This window comes from Rhinopithecus roxellana, chromosome 8 (genome assembly GCF_007565055.1).
Source record: "Rhinopithecus roxellana isolate Shanxi Qingling chromosome 8, ASM756505v1, whole genome shotgun sequence".
NCBI classification, from domain to species: Eukaryota; Metazoa; Chordata; class Mammalia; order Primates; family Cercopithecidae; genus Rhinopithecus; species Rhinopithecus roxellana.
In genome coordinates, this window is record NC_044556.1 from 48,396,775 (window position 1) to 48,412,384 (window position 15,610).

General features: G+C 44.2%; 1 non-coding gene across 1 annotated transcript; it reads left to right on the forward strand.

Annotated features, from left to right (window-relative positions):
* The first annotated feature begins 15,387 nt into the window (after positions 1-15,387).
* Positions 15,388-15,459, forward strand: TRNAE-UUC. The gene has a single exon. It is a non-coding gene; the product is annotated as a tRNA-Glu (tRNA).
* The last annotated feature ends 151 nt before the right edge of the window (positions 15,460-15,610 follow it).

A 15,610-nucleotide genomic window follows, 5' to 3' on the forward strand; every position in this document is an offset into this window, starting at 1 on the left:
CTATTTCTGGATTAATTTCCCTTCAGGATACTACACAAATTCTGTTAGCTGATCACTTCTTTTGAGGCTCTGAGGTAGACATAGTGAGCACCTTGACGATCCCTACAAATGAGCCTATTCATTAGGTGCTCAAGGGAAACCTGGGCCCAGACTAGTAGGAGACACACAAATGTCACCCACAGCTCTAGTTGAATTTTTATCGTGAGGCTCTTTCTCCTCAATCAGCATACTAGTCTTAGAACAAGATTGAGTCTGGGTAATCTTAAGTTTGGGTCTATCTTAAAACAGGCTTCCTGAGCAGCTACTAAGATTTGCTGGGACTACAATTTCTGGTCAAATGTGAGCCAACAGAGTAAAGACAACACTCTTGACCCAGGAGAAGGCAACAGTACATGGATACACCACATTTTTCATCAACCTCAGAACAGTTATCTCAATGAATATTTAAAATAGTGATTGAAATACTTGTTTCCTCAAGCAAGTGATGCTGAAAATTGGAAAAGTTGCCTTGGTTGTCTAACTGATTGTGTGCTCAGATTGAATTTGAGGGTACACAGGTGCAGCCTCCAGTGGAAAAGATTCTGAGAACTGGATGTGGGTAGAGGATGCAATTATGGAACTTGGTATCTTTCCCACCTTCTTTTCTTTCTTTCCATTTCGACTGGTCTTGTAATGCTAGGCCCAGGCAGCAATACACATACAACTAAAAAAGGCAATGTTAGTGCAAAAGACACAATGTCTATACAACGAAATTAGATGGTGCCTATTGCTGAAGTTACTTTAATTTCACATTGTGTAGCCCAATAAGGTGAACGTCCCCCACCTACCAAGGGTGTTAGTCAGCTCAGGCTGCCATAGAAAAATATGAAAGGTTGGGTGGTTTAACAACAGACTTTTTTTTTCCTCAAAGTTCTGGAGGCGAAAAGTCAGAGATCGATGTGCTCGAAGATTGGTTTCTGGGGAAGCCTCTCTTCCTGGCTTGCAGAAGGCCACTTCCTAGCTTTGTGCTCCCATAGCTTTTCCTCCATGCCTCTGTGGAGAAAGAGAGAGATTCTTTGATGCCCTTCCTCTTCTTATATGGACACCATTTCTACCAGATTAGGGACCCACTTGTATGGCCTCATTAACCTTAATTACCTCCTTAAAGACTCTATCTCTAAATACAGTCAAGTTGGGGGTTAAGCTTTCAACATATGAATTCAGGGGAAAACTATTCATTTTATAACACCAAGCAATAGGGCGATCCTATGATTCTTTACCTATTAAATCCTATGACATTTGCCTGGTGGTGGTGCCAGGAGGAAGTTGTTAGTAAGGCTGCTATTATTGCTAATTCCATGATTAGGAAAGCACACCTGAGCTGAAGTGCCTACCATATGGGAAAGAGTGCAGGTCAAACAGATATGAAATGAAAATTGGGAAAAATGGTAGCAAACAAAAGCAGTGCTTTTAAATCCAGGAAGGATTGAAATTGTACAATTTCATGGAAATCCTATTGTCTTTATCAGGAGAATGACTACACAAGGTTTATTAACTGGGGGGAAAGGATGATGTGGATTAAGGACCACACCTGATTGCTCAGCATAATGTGAATTCTTGACTAAATAGCTATAGGGTGTGAAGGAAAGATCAGCAGTCGAAGAAAACTCAAAGATTTTTGGACTGAGAATATGGAAGGATGCAGTTTCCATCCACAGAGGTGAGAAAATAGCAGGTGTGGCAGGTTGTAGGAGGAAAAACAGAGATCAGTCCAGCATCCCAAAACTTTGCTTGAAAGAGTTTTCCATTTGCCCTGTCTCCATTTCTGCATCAACAGATCAAAACCATCTTGGCCAACATGGTGAAACACCGTCTCTATTAAAAATACAAAAATTAGCTGGGCGTGGCAGCTCATGCCTGTAATCCCAGCTACTCAGAAGGCTGAGACAGGAGAATCGTTTGAACCCTGGAGCAGAGGTTACAATGAGCCGAGATCGCACACTACACTCCACCCCGGCGACAGAGCTAGACTCTATCCCTAGATAGAAGATTTGGTAGACAGAAGATTTGCCTGGTGGAGTGTAAAGCAAACAGGGGTGATAGAAATGAGTTCTGTGGATGTGCTGCTCTCCACCTGGGGCCCATCCTTCATTTTGCCAAGACCACCAAAGACTGGGCCTTCCTCGACAGGTGGGGGTCCTCTCCACATGCCTCCCCTTTCCCTGAGCCCCAGTCCCCCACCACTGAGTTGTTTGCCCAACCCCACAGCTTCTCTTCTTTCGGGAATGTCATTTCTTCAGCCGCACTCCATCGCAAGATGTGGTCCAATGGTCTATCCAAGGTCCAGGCAAAGAATCAGTGATCAGGTGACTCTTTGTATTGCAGGAATCTGACAGCAGAGATGATAAAAGTTGCGCCAGTTTTAGGGCCAAATATGTAGAAACGTAGAGACCAACCAGACCCACTGGCTGCTTCAAAGACTATCTCTGCGAAGTCCCTGCTTAGATAAATTCCACTCTGGGGCTGGGCTCACCCTGTAATCCCAGGAGTTTGGGAGACCGAGGCTGGTGGATTATGTGAGGTCAGGAATTCAAGATCAGCCAACCCAACATGGTGAAACCCCGTCTCTACTGAAAATAGGAAAATTAGCAGGAAATGGTGGCACATGCCTGTAATTCCAGCTACTTGGGAGGCTGAGGCATGAGAATCGCTTGAGCCCGGAAGGTGGAAGTTGCAGTGACCCAGGATCGTGCAACTGCACTCCAATCTGGGTGGCAGACTGAGACTCTGTCTCAAACAGAGAAACAAACACAAATTTAAAAAAAGAAAGATAAATTCCGCTAGGGAACAAACCCAAGGACTATACAGTAGCATCTTTTTTTCTTTTTTTCTTTATTAGAGAGGCTGTGACTTCCCTGAGGAACAATTACAGTAAGTAACTGTAAAAACCACAGGGCACAAAGACAGGATGCTGCATTTGTCAGAAATGGAATCCAGGTCTCCCGTGTGGGAGGTGAGAATTCTACCACTGAACTGCCAATGCCTCCTGACCCCAAGCTCTGCAGCCTTGGACACATTTAAGACACAGACTTGGGGAAAGGAGTCAAGATTTTCACCATGTTCTCTTTGATGCGGCTACCAAAAGAGACACCCAGAGCAAAGGCTCACAGTGGAGCTTTGCATCAGGCAACATCACAAAGTTATGGCTTCACATTAAAAGAGCTGACCTGAAAAAGCCTTATTCTGAGTAGGCTCTGTGCAACTGGATAACAAACCTCTGTAGGAAAACATCAGAAATTCACCCAGTTTCTTGTCTCTGTTCCTATATCCAGTGTGAGCCTGTGGAAAGTTCTTGCCTTGCTCCTTGATATCTTCTCTTTGCCTCACCATTGCTTGGTGCCTCCCAAACCCTTTCCTCCCAACCTTGACACGAACATCATTACTTCCTGCAAAAAAGGCCATCAGAACACAGGGACCCCAGTTTGGAAAGCTGAACTCTTGGAACTATGCTTGGGATACTCCAGGAAACCAGGGTGAAAATTGAACTTCTCTCCTCCTACACCTCTTTCAAATTCCTGAAAAGGCCTGCTTTGAATATTTAACCCTTTTCTGCCCATTAAACCATTAGAGCTGGCATTTCCTTTTCTATCCAATCTGAGAGACTTAAATCCATTATAATGAGCAGTAATTAGTGTTATGTTGGAGATGATGGGCATGGTTAGTCTCATTCTCACCACCTCATTGTATGATTTCTGTGTTTTTGCTTTGTTTATAAAATCTCTTCCTACCTTTCTTAACTAGACTGGTCTGTCTGGGTAAATGTTTTGTTTTCCTGTAGTGGTTTTGAAATTCCATGTCCCTGATTAGTTAATGTATTTTCTTAGATCTCAGGTGCACAGGGAAAAGGTAATCATGCACCTTAGCTCAGGGCACATTATGGTGGCTGCTCTGAGCAAGGCCCTTACTGTCTTTCCTTCTTTTCTCTGTTTATCCCACTCCCATTTCCCTGTCCACTTTCAGAAACTCGTTCTGAGGAGTTTATTATACGCTCTTTTATCCCACACTTTCTCTGCATATTTCAGTAAGGGAATGTCTTTGGAAAACATACATTGTTCTTTGGGGATGGGGGATATTAAAACAACTTTAAAGTGTGAATTGGTTTCCAAAAACCCATTCCATCCTCTTTACTCCATTTTGTATACTATCTCCTCAACTTTTCTAATAGAAAAGTTTGTGTATAATGTGGGGAGGATAAAAGAGTCAAGCCAATTTAAAATAGGCAAAACACTTGAACCAAAGAGAATTTACCAAAGAGAATTTCTTAATGGCCAAATGGCATAAGAAAGGATTCTTGGCTTCATTACTCATTCAGGGAACACAAATTTAAAATGCCATGATACACCACTACACACCCATCAGAGTGAGTAACATTTAAGAGACAGGGAAAACCACTGGCTTATAAAAATGCAGAGCAAGTGTAATTCTTGTTGCTGGCAAGAGAATATAACAGTACAGCGGGGAGTGGTGGCTCACGCCTGTAATCCCAGCACTTTGGGAGGCCGAGCTGGGTGGATCACTTGAGATCAGGAGTTTAAGACCAGCTTGGCCAATGTGGTGCAACCCCGTCTCTACTAAAAATACAAAAATTAGCCGGGTGTTTTGATGGGCACCTGTAATCCCAGTTACTTGGGAGGCTGAGGTTGAAGTAGGAGAATTGCTTGAACCCGAGAGGCAGAAGTTGTAGTGAGCAGAGATTGTGCAATTGCACTCCAGCCCGGGTGACAAAGTGAGACTGTCTCAAAAATAAAATAAAATAAAATAAAATAAAATAAAATAAAATAAAAAGACAAAAGAGAATACAATAGTGCCACCATTCTAAAACACTGTCTAATAGTTTCTAATACAGTTGAAAAGACACCTACTTCATGACCCAGCCATTCCATTACTAGGTTTATACTCAACAGAAATGAAGGCACAGACCCATAAAAAGGCCCATAGTAGAATATTTGCAAACACCTTATTCACAATAGCCAAAACTAGAAATATTCCAATTGTCCATTAACTCTAGTATATTCATATGTTGGAATAACACTCATTAACACCAAAGAGCTGAGATACATGCTATAAAATGGAAGCATCTCATAACCATTGTTGCATTTAAAAAAAAAAAAAAGAAAAACACAGGCACAATCAGTATAGTCCTTTATGTGATTTCTACAAGAAGCAAAAGTATACCACAGAGATAGAAATGAAATGGCGACTGCCTAAGTGGGGATGGGGTGAGGATTGACTGAAAAGGGGCTCTCATGACTTTTTGGTCTGTTGAAACTGTCCTGTAACTTGATCTAGGTGATGGTTTCTTTTGTCAAAATGCACTGGGCCACACACTTAAGATTGGTGCACTTTGGTCTCTGTCGATTATACTTCAGTCATTTACTGATAGCAAAATAAATAAATAAATAAATACAAACAAAATTTAAAATTGAGGTTGGAGATTGTCATTAACTTTAGATTTTATTGTATTCTTTAGGTTTTATTTAAAATAGCCAGTTAGAGTGCGAACTCTCATCTTCTCTTGTTCCATTTCTGATTTGGCCTGAAAAGGCCCCACGGATTTTTGAAATATCTGAGCCAGAAAAACAGGTAGGGCCACATCAGGCCAACAGTAAAAGATTCCAATAAGGCTGACTAACAGGCGGCACCTCACCTTTTGGGTGTTGTACTTGCTCAGAGAGGAAGCAAAAGCCTTTCAAGATAACTGGACCCCTAGGTGTGCAGGGTAGGAGTTCCCTCTATTCTTGACTCTACGGAGAGTTCTAAGCCACAGGAAAGTTGTGACCTCTCTAGCCGCAGGTCAACGGCGCAGCCTAGGCTCAGGTTGGAGGCGAAAGGGAAAGAAGAGCGCTGCACTCAAGAATGGACGTTGCTGGGCGCGGTGGCTCAAGCCTGTAATCCCAGCACTTTGGGAGGCCGAGACGGGCGGATCACGAGGTCAGGAGATCGAGACCATCCTGGCTAACACGGTGAAACCGCGTCTCTACTAACAATACAAAAACTAGCCGGGCGAGGTGGCGGGCGCCTGTAGTCCCAGCTACTCGGGAGGCTGAGGCAGGAGAATGGCGTAAACCCGGGAGGCGGAGCTTGCAGTGAGCTGAGATCCGGCCACTGCACTCCAGCCCGGGCGACAGAGCGAGACTCCGCCTCAAAAAAAAAAAAAAAAAAAAAAAAAAGAATGGACGTTGCCATGACTCGGATTCTAGCCAAGCCTCCTGCGGTCACAGCGTAGAGTACTGAACACAGTATGATAACCGCGAGCCGCAGGAGCTGAAGCGCGCCGGGCTCTTTCTTTAAACTTAATGCAGGGCTGCTTCCGTTTTGGAGACCTAAGGGTCCGCGTAGATTTCGTTCTTTCTTGCTGTCTCTCCGTTTTTCCTCCCTTTCTTCCCCATTCTGCTACAATAAAAAAAAAAAAAAAAAAAAAAAAACAACTCTTCTCACGTCTCCCTTGTGCAGTCCTTACCGCTGCACAAAGCTACTGCGAAGTTCAGTCTCCCGGGTCCACGCCTCTATCGACTTCCTTGCCCTCCTCCTCGCAATTCCCTGTTGGATTCAACCCTTGCCGGCTCCGGCCTCCTGCCCTAGACAGGCACACAAAAACAGCGCAGCTGAGCCCCGGCAGCTCCCTGCCTCAGAGCGGGAAGAGAGGACACTGGAGGCCTCGTCCCTTGCGCGCCCCACAGGATCCCGATAAATCAATCGGAATAAATGCTTTTTAAAAAGAGCTTACTTCCACTTCGTGATGAACCTCCGCAACATGTCGAAATCCTGTCTCTACAAAAAATACAGAAATTAGCCGGGCGTGGTGGCGCGCGCCTGTCGTCTCAGCTACTTAGGGACTGAGGTAAGAAGATCACTTGGCCCCGGGAGGTCGAGGCTGCAGTGAGCCTTGTTTGCACCACTGCACTCCAGCCTGGGCGACCAAGTGAGACCCTGTCGCAAAACAAAACAAAACAAAACAAAACAAAACAAAACTTCCCCATAGAAAAATAGCTCATGATTTACATTCTCAGGACTCTTCAAAGGACTAAAAGCCAAAGGCGATGACCCTGGTGAGTGGCAGGCCCTGCTCCCCGCGAGGGGACCAAGAGCGACTCTCATCACCATCCCTGCCCTGGTGGAGCCCACCTGCGGACACAGGATCCGAAGACCGCAGCGCAAGCTCCGCAGCGGCCCCGAAAGAGACTGGGCATGGTGGGCACAGGCTCCCCTACTGGGTGAAGGCGGCGCAAAGAACGGGAAGAGCCATCCTGGGAGCCCACCGGGCATCCAGCCTCCCTTGGGCCCCCAGGCGGCTCGGGCCCGGGTCGCAGACGGGGCATTTCGGGGCTTTCTGAAGCAGGGGAGGGGCAGGGCTGTGGAAGGCCATTAGGCTGTCCTTCTGGCTTCAGAATCTCCCAACCCGCGGGTGTGCAACGTGATCAGCGCGACTCACCGCTCTAATCTCTCCAGTTTTCCCTGCTGACGGGCAGGCCCTCAGGACGGAAGGGACGGAGAGAGTTTGGTGAGTGTGCCCTGCATGTAGCGCCCAGTAGAATCAGTAGTAGTGGTCTCTGTGGTGCAATCAGTTAGCGCCTTCCTCTGTTAACAGAAAGGCTGGTGGTCCCGGGACTCCTTGCTTTGTTGTTTTAACCCGTTTCTGTTGATATACAATCAACTCCAGCCTAATCAGGAGACATACACGTCCTCTTCCCCACCTTCTTAGGTCTGAGGTTTGGCAAGGGCCATGGTGCCTTGTACCTGTCAAACTCAGGAATCCCAGAGACCTTAGACAGGGACTCACTTCTAGTGTGATAAAAATGTTCTTTGCTCCCATGGAAGGCTTGGGGTAGTAACGTGCCTCGACTTTTTCATGTTTAATAATAGGAGACCTATTACAGTAGTATTCTGTCCCCAGGATGTGCCTGGGTTTAGTGATTCTTCTATCAATAATGTGACCAGTGGAATCAGTCATCCTCATGGTGATCCTCGCCATTGTTTGTAAAAACAGCATTTCTTCCTCTGTTTGTGCATGAGTTAACCCTTTTCAAGATGTTTTTGAAATGAGGTGGGTTTCATGGCTTTAGGATTACAAATGATGCTGCAGTCTCCACTATTCTTGTACACATATTTTTGGTCACTCCTGCAGATGTTTCCATAGTGTAGAGAACAGGATGTGCCAGTTTTACACTACAGCATTTATGTAATGCTTCTAATTTGAGTACATTCTACAAATTTATCTTCCGTGGGAGCAGTACCAAATCATATTCCAATTTGTTTCCCAATTCTATCAATGTCCCTTTTGTCATTTACTTGCCGGCACAAAAAACTTTTCTACACATCAATGTATGATATTCCACTGAGGGGAGAGGCATCCTGCTGGCTTAACTGAGGGGGTGAGCAACCGAAGGACATGGTGGACATTACACACAGATATTCTGTGGCATAGGATGAGCTGCTAAACTTCTAGGATGTTTTAAAGTCCTCCAACATCTGTAATTGTTTTCTATGGTGACCAAGCCATGTGGGTCCAGAGAAGATGCGCCACAGTGACCTCTTTGACAGCTTTCTGTCAAGTCATGTATCCAAGGGGAGCAAAATCACAAAGGTCCCAGATGACTTTTTTCTTCTCCCTTTTCCTCTTTTCTTCACAAATCTTGGTTTTGCTTTTGTTTGACCAAACCAATCTAATGCCTGTTCTCCCTTCTACACAATGGTAAATCAACACGCAAATAGCTATCCCTTTATTATTCTTTGATAGATTTCTGCAGCGGCTATGTCCATAAAAATTAGCCCTTTTGAGATCCATCATTGGAGCCAACAGAACCCTGCACACAACAGCCACCTTGTGCAGACCTGGGCCCTTACAGCTATTGGCTCATGTTCCTTCAGTTCTTCTACCGAATATTATGAGTAGAAACTGAGCTCTTTGGCTTTTACCCACTACTATGGCTATAGTACATTTTCTGTCTCTCGTCTCTCTCATTTTTGTATCATGATTTTCTGCCATCAGTGGCACTAGTGTGGGTTTCTTGTTTTGATGTTATCGAGTGAACTTCTGGGATTGTTTTATGAGTATATAACAGTCGGTATTAAATTATTCTGTTGATGAAGACTTGTGTTGTACCCAGTTTTTCCTTAGTATAAAAATGAGGTTAATAAGAACATTTTTGGTAGAAGCCTTGTTGGATGTATTGCTCATTTTATGTGGGTAATCAATAAAAGCAAGTGTGCTTGCTTTTCAGGTAGGCTTAACTCAATAAGAAACTGCCAATTATTAGAACAGCTGTTGTGCTAAATTGCAGTCCAACTAACATCACACAGCAATATCATACACACTCTGTATCAGGAAGCAGGAGAGGCAACAACTTTCAAAATCAATTTTTCTATGTTTCCTTTCATTTTCTTGTGAACCCTTAATGACACACCAAGTGTCACCACCAGCCTATTCAAGTCTTGCTGCAGAGCCATGGAGTGATACAGCAGGACAACCGTGCCAAGTCTCAAGCTCATAAACACCAGGCAGTAATTGATGCATATGAAATGAGAAGGGTCAGATGATTCCTCCCTCTCCTGCCATGTCTGTGCCTCTCTTTGCAGCTGCCATGTCACTGAAAACAATTGCTCACGCTTATTTTCTCAAAGATAAAGCCAGACATTAGTCAAAGCTGTGAAAACAGATTTTATTCAGTAACTACTGACCACAGAGGAAGGGGCTGAGGTCCATCGCATTTGTGCAGAGGTGATGGCATTCTAATCAGAGAGTGAGGCAGGGGAGAGGGTGGGGCACAAGTGAAACATTACAAAAGATTGGTCATTGTAAGCTTCTGCCTTATCAAGACAGCTGTGTCTGCCACCTGTCAATGTTAGACATTAGAATTCTAACCTCCCACAGAGACCAGAAGACAGAGATTCAGTCCTTCCTAAGGACTACACCTCAAAGGAATGGCTTTCAGATCCTGGGGAAAGACACACTGGAGTCCCTAGGAGATACACACATTTCTCAAAGGGATGGAAAAGGATTCCCTTCTTAGTAAGTGCTATAAGAATTAACCTACCATCGTCAGCAGGTATTGGCTAGAAATAAAGTAAGTTCCTCTGGCAGCCTTGAGCTTTCTTAAGTAGGCATTGTCATGGGAGCCTAGGGTAATCCACGGGACATGGTCTTATGCTATTAGAAGCCATGATAGAACCTGATCATCTCTTAGCACAGAGGTTTAAACTGAGTCTTTGTTTGCTGAGTTTGGTGGTTCTCACTTTTCATCCCTCCATTCCATGGCCAGGATTTTACTGGACTCTGATAGATGGACATGGCCATGGGCCATTTTCAGTGACGTTCAAGCAGCCCGGGCATAGCTATTGAGATCTGACTGAAAATAAAGGAAACCATGAGATTGAGAGTGGGCCCCGCAATAGGAATGTGTTACCAATATTCAGGAGATAAAAATATTTCTAGGATTTGTCAAAATGGAAAGTGACTTATGCAGCCAGGATGAAATTCAAACTCACATTATCGAAGTATCCAGTTTATTGATATTTTGTATAAGAAAGCCATGGCAAAATGACAATCCACAAGTGGCAATAGTATGTACGACTCCATAATGTCAAAATTATCCTCACGGTAAATGAAACTCCTACATGTTGCTATAGTAAGGGAACGGAAGCCAGTGTTATGCTGGAATATATTAATTGTCATGGGATAAACAGGCAGGACATGTTGCTACATTTTTTAGTCACTTCTATTGAGAGTATTTGTGAAGGTTAATTTTTGTGTCACTTTGACTGGGCCAGGGGGTGCCCAGATATTTGGTTAGACATGATTTCTCACTGTGTCTCTGAGGGCGTTTCTGGAAGAGATTGACATTTGAATCAGTAAACTGAGTGAAGCAGATTGCCCTCCCCAGTGCCCTCCTGCAAATACATTGGAGCTTGACATTGATACAAGCAAGGTACAGAATATTTCCATCAACACCAGGATTCATCATGTCGCTTTTTTATAGCCATGACCCTGTATCTTCAGTGCTGCTCCTCCTTTCCTCCTTAACCCCTGGCAACTACTAACGTATTCCCCATTCATATATAATTTATTCATTTCAAGAATGTTACGTAAATGGAATCCTCCATGTCCCCTTTGGGATTACCCTTTGTCCACTCAGCATAATTCTGTGGAAATTCATCCAGGTTATTGTGGGTATCAATAGTTTGTTGTTTTTTAAAAAAATTATTGAGGACTATTTGATGCTATGGATATATAACATAGTTTAACCATTCTCCTCATGAAAGTCATCTATACATTGTTTCCCCAGTTTTTGCCTATTAAAAACAAGGCTGCTATAAACTTTAAGTATACAGATTTTGTGTGAACATAAGATTCTATTTCTCTGTGATAAACGCAGGGAATGCAATTCCTAAGTGGTATGGTAGTTGCACATATAGTTTTAAAAGTAAAAACTATACAGATATTCTCCAGAGTGGGCTGTAACCTTTTACATTCCCACCAGCAATGTATGAGTGATCCAGCTTTCTCTGAATCCTTGACAGAACTTGATGTGGTTACACTTTTCTTTTGGTCATTCTGATAGGTATGTAGCAATTTTTCATTGTGATTTTAATTAGTATATCACTAGTTGCTACTAATGTTCTGATTTCAACATATGAATTTGGGGGAGGGGACTCAGCACAATGCATCCCATAACAGTGTATATTCTGGTGTGGTTGCGTGTTCTAAAATTGTCAATTTAAGTCCTGCTGGTTGATCATGCTGTTGGGTTCTTCTACATTCTTGTTGATTTTCTGTCTGATTGTTGTATAAATTGTGAGAAAGGGGAACGTTGAAGCATACAGCTATATTTGTGGATTTGTCTAGTTCTCTGTTCAGTATTTTCAGTTGTTTTTGCATAGACATTTATGACTTTTGTCAGGGGAGGAGTTGGTGGATTGGTTGTTTCCTCGTTATCTAATGTCCCTCTCTGTCTCTGATTAGTTTCTTTGTTCTGAAATATAATGTATCTGACATTAATATAGCCAGTCTTGCTTTCCTTTGTCTAAGGTTTGCATGATATATCTTTTCCCATCCTTTTGATTTCAACTTGCCTGTATCATCATATTTGAAGGTAGTCTCTTTGTTGCCAGGATATAGTTGGGTCATGTCCATTAACCTACTCTGCCAATCTGTGTCTTATAATTGGTGTACTTAGGCCATTGATATTTAATATGATGATTGACATGTTAGGGCTTAAATCTGCCATTATATTTTTCCTTTTGTGTTTGTTCTCTCTGGTGTCATTTTCTGGATATGCTTTCTTTTCCTTACCTTCCTGTGGTGACTTGAACATCTTTGAGAATGGTGTTTTGCCTTATCTATAGTGTTTTTGAGTATATCTGTTTGCATAGCCCTCTTGATTTTTACAGACATTCATATGTCTGTGCATCTATATCTGACCACACAGTATACTGGTATCATTGTTGTATCAGCTTCAGTGAATGACAGACGAGTTACCTCCCTTGTAGGTCTCTTTACCCTCCCAGTTTATAATTGTTTCAAACATTTTCTTTAAGGAGAGTTAGAACCACAGTCGAACAATGCTACAATTTTTTCTGAAACCATCAATCATACTTTAGAAAACTCAAGAGAAGGAAGGCCTATTTTGCTTACCATGTATTTTTTTAAAATTTTCTTTCTGATGTCCCAAGGTTCTTCTTTAATCATTCCCTTTCTGTCTAGAGAAGTCCCTTTAGCCTTTCTTTTAGGGTAGAACTGCTGGTCAGAGATTCCCTTAGCTTTTCTTAATCTGAAACTGTTTTGATCTTCCCCTTAATCCCTGAAAGATGTTTCTGCTGGAGAGAGGAGTCTGGGCTGACAATTGTTTTCTTTCACGGCTTGAAAAGCACTGGGCAACTTCTTTCTGCCTCCGTGGGTTTCTGATGAGAAATCCATCATCACCGGAATTGTTTTTCCTTTCTAGGTAAGGTGTCACCTTTCTCTGTTGCTTTCAAGATATTTTCTTTGTCTTTCATTTCCGATATTATATTTTTTCATGTGTCTTGCCATGGACCTCTTTGGGTTTTATCCCATTTGGGGTTCTCACGGCTTCTCAAACCTGTAGGTTTACGTCTCTTGCCAACTCTGAGAAGCTTTTAGCCATTTATTTCTTTATGTTTTCAGCCTGGTCCTCTTCCTCTTCCCCTTCCAGACATAGATAACAACATGAAAGTGAGACCATTTAAGGTAGTTTCACAGGTCCCTGAGGTTCAGTTCACTTTCTCACCCAGTCTAGTTTTTCCCTGTTAAGATTGTGTAATTTCTTTTCTTTTTCCATGTGCAGTGGATGGATTTCTTTGCTGTGCACCATCCATTCTCCTGTTCAGCCTATGTGCCGGACTTTTTATTTTGGTTGTTGTATTTTCCACTTCTAATATTTCCATTTGGTTCTCCTTTAAATCTTGTATTTAATTGCTAAGGCTTTCTATTTGTCTATTGATTTCAAATGTGCTCGTAATTACTAAAGCATTTTCATCAGGCTTGCTTGCTTTAAAATCTTTGTCAGACAATCCCAACACCTCTCTCATCATATTGCCAGTGTGTATTTGCTGTCTATTTTCATTCAGTATGAGATTTTCCTGGTTCTTGGTATGATGAATGATTTTCAATTGAAACTTGGACTTTTGGGTATTATGTTATCAGACTCTCGATTTTATTTAAACCTTCTGTTTTAACTACCTTTTTCTGAGTCTGCTTCTGCAGGGGAAGGGGAGTAGCGCCATCTCATTGTAGCCAGGTGTGTGTAGAAATCCAGGTTTCTCCCCTGACCTACCTCTGTTGACACCCTAAGTGGAGGGCCCGCCAGGAAAGAGCAAGGATGAGGCCCCTTGGCTTGGGTGAAGGGTGGGCAGGGAGGGTCCTGCGGCTGCTGGGAGGACCAGAAGGGTCGATACCCTGTGAAAGAATGAGCCCTGATTGCCGGCGCCAGGGAAAAGGCCCCGAGGCGGGGTCTACAGCCTTGGAGGGGCGGCCTCCACACTCCTGTGCGCCCGGGACTCGGAAGCTCAAAACCCGCCGGCTGCTGCAGCTTCTGGGAGCCGGAGAGTGTCAGCGGGGCGAATCCCGCACACCGGCGTTTAGTTCTGGAACTGGATACCCCGCGGAAAGAATCGGGACCCCGTAGCCCGGCTATGGGTCTCCAGGGTCTTCATTTCGGGAGCAGGCGGGGAACCCTCAGCCCGGGCCTATTGCGATCCACAGTCTTCTTACCTGAGGGATCGCAGGTGCTTCCCGGGGCCTTTTGCCAGCACTTTCCTGGGGCAGCGGGAATGTCGAGATGCAGTCGAATTTCATCCGTCATAGACAGCAATACGCAGTTGCCCAAGGCGGTGCCTAAGATTTTCGTGGATGTGTCCTCAAGGGGCGGTGCTCAGGTCGTTTAGCTAGAGTGGGGTCAGCAGGTTTGCCTCACACACGAAAGGTGGCTTTCATAACGACCTTTTCCTTTTATTTTTTTTTCAAGGGAGGGGAGTGGACCTGAGGGGTGGGATGGGGGAACCTAGCTGCATCTTTGATCCGAAGAAGCACGGGAGGAGTTCCATTACTACCTGAAACCCCGCTGAGCACTAGGAACCAGGCCTGGTTTGCCCGCCGTGAGTTGGATCGGAGACGAGGGCGCCAGATGAGGTGCACTTCATGTTAGCTTTAGATCCAGAAATTTCCAGTCTTCTCATCTATCGCCGAAATCTTCTTTCTGAACCTTTCAAGCTGACAGCTACAATGTCTCTGAAACCAAGGAGGCCTTTCCTGTGAAGCCCACTTGGCTTCCTCGCACCCCGACCTCAGTTGCGGAACCGGTTGAATTGCGTGGCGGAACAAAAGAAAACGAACCTAAATCTGCACCTGGAGCTCGAGCCAAAGACGCCTCAATTCAGTTTCATGCTCTACGAATTGAGCTAGTCGGGGGCGAAAGGGGACCCCTACAAATGTCTTTATCGGTAGAGCCCCTTGAGCCAGTTCAGAGATTAGGAACCAGAAGGACTCGGCTCATAACCCGCTGAGAGCCAAGTCTGCACTTTGGTGGCAAGGAAACTGAGGCTCAGAAAGAGAGCAAGTGTTTGGCTCTGCCTCACACTGTGCTACAGCTAGGCTACAATGGAACACCGCTCAGTTTCCTTGTGGCCTGGCCTCAATACAGCCCAAAGCAGCGGCCAGGCTGTCAGAGGTGAGAGGTGTTGAGCAGCTGGGCAGTGATTGCTTGGAGCCCTGCAGTCCTGCAGCCCGCTTGGGTCACAGAGAGCCACTTTCAGTTGGGCTCTCCTCCTCTTAAAAAGTTAGTATTTACCTCCTCTTTTTTTCTTCATACAAGGAGATTGGTCTTTTTGTCGGTTTCCCTGGTGGTCTAGTGGCTAGGATTCCGCGCTTTCACCGCCGCGGCCCGGGTTCGATTCCCGGTCAGGGAATGTGTTTTGCAACATCCCCAAATGGTATGTGAAGATTTGATAGAGAAACACACAGGTGATGATTAAAATGCAGAAATATGTTCCCAGCAGCAATATTTGTAATAATAAATGTTCGTCACTTTGGATTTGTTATAGGTTGTGATCCCTCCAT